Source organism: Spinacia oleracea, chromosome 5 (assembly GCF_020520425.1).
Source record: "Spinacia oleracea cultivar Varoflay chromosome 5, BTI_SOV_V1, whole genome shotgun sequence".
Lineage (NCBI taxonomy): Eukaryota > Viridiplantae > Streptophyta > Magnoliopsida > Caryophyllales > Amaranthaceae > Spinacia > Spinacia oleracea.
This window is the reverse complement of record NC_079491.1, coordinates 110464954-110472539: the sequence shown is the minus strand read 5'-3', so window position 1 is coordinate 110472539 and position 7586 is coordinate 110464954.

Sequence of the window (7586 nt, the reverse complement as noted above, 5' to 3'; positions counted from 1 at the left end):
TTTATGACCCAACTACTATTATTAAGCCTAGCAAGTTAATAACCTGCTGTAACCGGTATTCACCCTTACGTGGCAATATAACCGTTACAATTTTTTTCCCCTCCTTTTTTTTAATTGTTATTCTAATGTTCGTTCCTCTCTCCTCTGCGATTTAATTGCTTCATCTCTGCAATTTTCGTTCCTCTCTCCTCTGTTCATCATTTCTCTTCTACCTCTTCTCCACCATTGTTGATCCCTCATACCTCTCCATTCGAAGTTCGTCAAAAATAATCAGCAATTGCTATGACTGGGTTAAACCAATCAACTGTTGGATCTGGGTTAAGGGTTAAGGGTTAAGAGGAGAGAAGGGTTAAGGGTTTTTTGGAAAAAAAATAGAAAATCCTGTTTAGGTGGCACGTGATGTGACGTGTCCAAAATTTTAGGAGGAAAATCAACTTCAGGTTGTCAACGTTTTTAATGTTGACTTTGTAACAGGTAACCGGTCACACAGGCTTAATAATAGTACTTGGGTCATAAATGTTGGATTATTCAGAAATATTGCATAGGTTGGCTTAATTAAAGAAAATCGGGCAAAGGTTGGATTAATATTTACAAATTTTCCTAATAATTACAATCGGAGATGATTGTTTATTAGTAGAGTATGTATTTTAGTATGAAAAGGAATGTAACTATGAAGAATGTATCTATTCATAATTCTAGTAGTAGAGTAATTAGTAAAATCTCCTACGGCTTATTTACTATGCAATTAGCCAGTAATAAGATAAAAATTGGGAAGTCTGTTTGTACTTTAGCATATCATAGTCAATTATTTATCATGATTGATTTTTACTTATTCAGTGAAGTTTTAATCAACTACGGAGTACTATTATTATTGGTGTGCTTAATTAACGCTTTATTTAGAGCGTTATATTATATTGTAAACACTATAGCATGTATAGTATACTTCGTATTAGAAAATAGACAATATTAGAAAAGTATAACTCTAGTTATTATTGAGATATTTGTCATGATTTTATTTGATGTGAATAACAATAATGAGATACTCCCACTTATTTATAACCTTAATATATTGGGTTTAAGTTCTTTGCTTTGGGTACTTTTCCCCTTCGTATAGCCTAAGTACGTATAGATCCCGATAGTTGGTATGACCAAACCCGAACCAAAAGTTTTCCAGCTCCATTCAGTTCAATTCACAAGAACGACATTGTGTTCATTTTTATTCTTTAATGATCTATTTTATTTATTATATAAGTATTACTATTAATTATAATGTAATTTTCATTTTATTATTATTTAGTGTTTACTTTGGACAAATTTTTATTGTAGATTTTGGATTAAATTTTATTATAGATTTATTTTAATTATTAGAATATTTGATTTTGGATGGAATTGTATATATTATTAATTAATTAAAATATCTACTTGACACCTAATTATTTATCTATGTGGCACTTGATTTTTTTAATTCAAAAATAAATTAGAAATCTTATTTTTCATTGGCCGAAACCATTAGTAATCCTAGGTGGCGCTCTAATATTTTAGCAAATATGCCTTCTTTATACATGTATATTAGATTTAATTAATTAGTTAATTAAATATGTATGTGACGCCTATTACTTATCTACGTGGAAGTCGATTTTTTTTAATTCAAAAATAAATTAGAGATCTTATTTTTCATTGGCCAAAACCATTAGATTTCCTACATGGCGCTCTAATAATTCAGCAAATATGTCTTCTTTATATATATATATATATATATATATTGTTCCGGGGTTGAAACGATGGTAGGAGCGTCCTTGATATCTTGAGTTCCGGTCACGTACGGTGCCTGCAAGATGAACTCCGAGCCAAGGGGGGGTCCCCGAGGCGGAGCCTCCGACGCTCAAGTCAGTACATTTGATGTATAAAATGAGGTGTTTAGGGGAGAGAAAGAGAGTAGGGTGGCTTCTCTAGGGTTAGAGAATGACCTCTTTTACCTTGCCCCTTGAGGGGTATATATAGTGCCTTGTTGGGCCTTTGAGACCTTGTAAGTTATATTGGGCTTGAGTAGGTTTTATTGGCTTTTGGGTTAAAATGGTGGGCCCATTTTAACACCCCAACATATATATATATATATATATATATATATATATATATATATATATATATATATATATATATATATATATATATATATATATATATATATATATATATATATATATATATATATACTAGTTTTGAAGCCCGTGCGATGCACAGGTTTCATTTTATTTCTTTGGGTTATTTTATTTCTTTGTGTTGATGCAATTATATATAGTAGGTATTTTATTTATAGGTTCGTAGTTCAAGTTAAGAGGTTTAGAATTAATTAAATAAATTGTGGTGATTTACTGTTCATAACATTTATGTAATGGTAAATTTATTTATGATAGTTTTTTTTGGTTACTCGCATAGTTGCATAATTATATTTGTTGTTCTACAGAAATTTGCAGAATTACTAATGTTTGCTTTTGTATCAGATATTCAAATTAGTTAGAAAACCGATCTTATATTTGGACGACTAAAATTGATACTCTGTACGTACTAGAAGTAAATAAATAAAACAAAGAACCCTGGCTTATGGAGTATTTTCCATCTTAACCAATGAATTACTATTCTTAGTTGTAAACGTACTGATCGAATTTATCATAGTCACTTAAGATTTAAACTTTTAAACTCGTTTGTTTGCATTTTCTTAATATCTTAGATAGCTTAGAATACTCTTTGAGATGGAGAAGAGTCCACACCTTAATATTGTTTTTGTTCTCTCTTTCAAAAAAAAAAAAAAAACTAATACAAATTGTTTATCTTTAACTTACAGAAAAGGGTGGGTAATAAAAAATGAATGGAATCCTCATTATTAAGGTAATTGAAATAACAATCACCATTTGTTATCAATAAATGCCATGAGATTGCTTAAAAAACACATAATAACATCTACGGATATTTCATGAAATACTCCCGAGTTTTGAAGTAATTCACCAAATGCCCATCAAATTCCAATAATTCACCAAATACCCCTGACAATTGACTTAATGCCCAAAATACCCTTACTAATAACGGTCCGTTAGTCCGCCGTTAGCCTAGTTTCATAATTCACCAAATGCCCCTTTTTTAAATTTATTTCACCAAATACCCCTATTATTAAACTTATTTCACCAAATGTCTCAAACTTAAAAATAGTTATTATGATGTTCCAACGGCTAGTTTTTTCGTTTGAAAAGTAGCCGTTACTTATTGTTTGCTTATGCCTTCTTGATCCACTAAAGTCGTGATAATATCTAAAGGCTAATTATGAACAAACGTAGTAAGAAGAGAAAATAATAATGTTGATTGTGTGTTCCACTCAATACAAAGCTACGCAATTTATAGGTATCAAAATAACAAACTAAGCCTAACAATAAGGGAGAAAGATACTAATGAAAAGAATCCAAGCATAAAAAAAAAAATCAATGTTTTGATTAACGAGTGGGATATCTTGAAATGACAATTTGTACATTAAACCCAAGGCATAATCCAAAGAGAAGTTAGTAGGAAAACTTATTCCTGATTTACAGCTACGATGCCAATTATGAGCTATGGATCTATTGATGTCACAAGGAAATTTGACAAGCATCAACTCATCGTACACAAATTCAACTCAACTGCTTCAACCCAGGGACGGGAAACACTTGAGGAGAATCTCAGAACCTGTTTCGAGCTCCTGTTCTAATATGTTCAGTGGAGGAACCAATCTCACTAATTTTCCTTTTCCGGCAGTTAATATTAACAATTTAACATTCCTGAATTTTGACAAGCATCAACTAGCGGGCCAGCTTGTACACCAACTTTATACCAATAATAAGACCCTGCCCTCGGAATTCTAACATGTTGGTTGCCTCCCAATTTCTTTGCTAAGAGTTCTCTGAAGTCCTGACCTTTTTTTGCTAAAAGTACTTGCGTGCTCTCCTGAGTCCTAAGTTATGCATGTCCATCCCAAACCATGACATAAATAGGATTAGCCTTTCTTCATTTCAAAATCACAATAACTATTTTTAAGTTTGGGGTATTTGGTGAAATAAATTTAAAAAAAGGGGCATTTGGTGAATTATGAAACTAGGCTAACGACGGACTAACGGACCGTTTTCAGTAAGGGTATTTTGGGCATTAAGACAATTGTAAGGGGTATTTGGTGAATTATTGGAACTTGATGGGCATTTGGTGAATTACTTCAAAACTCGAGGGTATTTCTTCCGTAACATATAACTATCCTATGTTTGGTGTAATTTTCACACCTAAATTGCGGTTCGTTGTGCCAGATAAAAGACAATATTTTGTCCTCAATTGCGCAGTAGCGGTCTACTATCATTTGGTGCAGCAATCGCCCTCCATGTATAATACTTCACCATAGACTTTAAAGAATACTACGTAAGATGGATATGAGAAGGGTAGGAGGAGGTTGTGAGAGATTGATCGAGCTAAAAGTGATAAGTGTGTCCTTCCGTTGGATGCTTGGTGAGGATGTATCATCAATTGAAAAAGGAAACGATTGAGGAGTTGGGGGCAAAGCCTCCCTCTTTAATTGAAGCTAAGGGAATACTATCTTTAATTATACCATCACCAATGAGTTTTTGTGGATTTTTGGTGGTCGTGCGTCACAAAAGCTTAGGTCATTTGACCAAATTGGTAAAAAAAAGTGGACGTTAAGCGACAAATTGGTAAAAAAAAGTGTCTCAGGCGACAATTTGGTAAATTTAAATCACAACGGCGACGAATAAGTCACAAAATCGATCGGAATTTAGAAAACCTAATCGCGTGACTCACACGCTCATAATATTATTTTTTTCAATTTTTTTCTTCATTTTACTCCAATTTAATTTTATGATTAATATTTCCAACTACCAACTTCATTTTTATATTCCTTCCCTATTTTTCTTCTCCTCCATTTTCCTGCCACTGTCAAACCTAAATTCTTTCATAAATGAAAATACTGGAAGAAGGTTCATGAAATGTGGGCAAGTTAAAAAGATTTGATGCAAATTATTTCTGCATTTTTAATTTCCCCATTTGGAGAGGAGTTGTTTGATGGTTAATTGGCTTCTTGTTGATTTTTTTAAGGGGAATGGATGCAGAACATGGGAGTGGATTGACACTCCTGTTTGTCATGTTGGAAGTCAATTATTTTGCTTCATAAGAGATGATTTAATGGAGTTGGAACCGGACAATGATTTGAAGGTAAATCAAATCAGATTCATGGAGGAAGCAATGGTGAAGGCTTACTATAATGTAGGAGAAGGAATTGGTGGGGGGAAACTTACAAGCGACCAATTTTCATAACCAACCAGACATAATCAAACATCAATCACCATTACTAATTTGGCATTTGAAAAGACAAAAGCAAGAACTTAACTCCAAAATTCACCTTTACCACGCCAAATCTGTGTGTTAATGCTGCTCCTCCCTTATTTTTGTTGAGTTAACTCGGGAATTCTTCAGCAATGATAGGTAAGCACAAAAATGGAATAGGAGGAGAAGAGAGAGAAAATGAAAGAGAAGGAGAAGGGGAGGAAATTAATTACGATTTTTTTTTACGAAAGTATTAATCATAAAATTAAATTGGAGGAAAATAAAGGAATCGAAAAAAAACATTATTAGGAGCATGTGAGTCACGCGTTTAGGTTTTCTAAATTCCGACCGGTTTTGTGACTTATTCGTCGTCGTTGTGATTCAAAATTACCAAATTGTCGTCTGGGACACTTCTTTTACCAATTTGTCGCTTAACGTCCACTTTGTTTTTTTACCAATTTGGTTAAATGGCCCAAAAGGTTATATATATATATCAAAAGCTTATATGTATATATATACAAAAAGGTAGAGAAGTAGGATAAATTTCCGTTGGAATATATCTTTATCATATTATCTACCTGAAGGAAATAATGCCCTTGGTCCAAGTATGCATTCTATGTTAAGTCTAATAAATGCGGTTCAGTATTAATTAACAAGTTAATAATTCAGTGAGATCAAGTGAGCTGAATGCCTAGCTAGAGGCCGCTTCAGTTCAAGTGGAATTAATGATATTAATCCACAGCTTACTCTTGACTGAACCCGTAGGGTCACACAAATAGTACGTAAACGGATCAAGTATTTAATGGCATTAAATACTCCATCTATGAATATTCGGAACCGACGGATCTTGGTTTCAGTGGGAGCTAAGATCGTCACAGGCAAGAAATGAATACTCCGGAAACGATGATATTGCCGGAAACGGAAATATGGATCGTATCGGAAATATGAATATTATCCAAGTCGTAGATGTTACCGGAAACGGAAACATGGTACGTATCGGAAAGTATTATTGGAAATGGAAATATTATCAGAATCGGAAATATTGCCGGAAACGGAAATATTGTCAGAATCGGAAATATTGCCGGAATCGGAAAATAATTCCGAAAACGGAAATATTAAATATTTGTTCGAAACGGAAATTAATTCCGGAATCGGAAATATTAAATATTGTTCGTATCGGAAATAGATTCCGGAAATGGAAATTTAATCGGAAGCGTATCGTACGAATTAGCATCGGACGAGGCCTGCCGGACGAAGGCCCAGCACGAAGCCAGGCCATCGCCCAGCAAGCACGCACGCCACAGCCCAGCGCGCACAAGGCCACGCATGCGTGGGCCGCGCTGCGTGGGCTGCTGCTCGCATGCGTGGGCAGCCCTTGTGGCTGCCGTGTGTGTGTGAGTTTGAGCTCATGCGAGATTCCTGAATCTGCAAGAGTCAGTGTATGATTAAATGTCTATTCCTATTGGATAAATTGATTAAGTAGAATTCATGTAGAATTCTAATTCCAATTAATTCGCATCCTACTAGGATTACGATTCCTTTTCCATAACTCTATAAATAAAGGCCTAGGGGTCATAATTTATACATAAGTTTCAAAGTATTCAAAAGTGAGGTTTTTGAGAGAAAATTCAAACACCCATCTTGCCCCAAAAGTGCCGAATTTTCTGAGTACCTTAAGGGCGATTCTAGTTGGTCAATCTTAAGGCGGATCCGGACGTGCTGTGGACTTTCTACGGAGGGACGACACTTGGAGTCCTAAAAGACTTGTTCTTGTTCGGTTCGGGCGCAGCTAGGGAAGGCACGCAACAAAGAGTATGCATCTAATTATGCTATATGATTATGTGTAAATAATATGTTTCCTGGGTTAATGGTTGTTTCCGCATGATCTATGTAAATGTCATATGTATCATAACCTAACAGTGGTATCACGAGCCCCTTATTATTTTCATAATCTAAATTGCATGAACATGGTTAAATATTACAAATTTGCAAGAATTAAAAGGGGTGATTAATTTTCGTAATTGTTAATTAATTGCAAATTGCGTTTATTTAAATATATGTACGCAGTTTTTCGGCAGTTTCTTCATTACTCATCCGAATTGAGTGATTTTTGTGTCAATTCCGTATGTAAAAGGCATTCTAAAATTTTGACAAAATTAGTATTTTTCTGCCGAACCCAGAATTCTCAAATTCGAAGCCTAACTATGACTTTTCGAAGGTTTTAGTTTTTCGGATGCAAA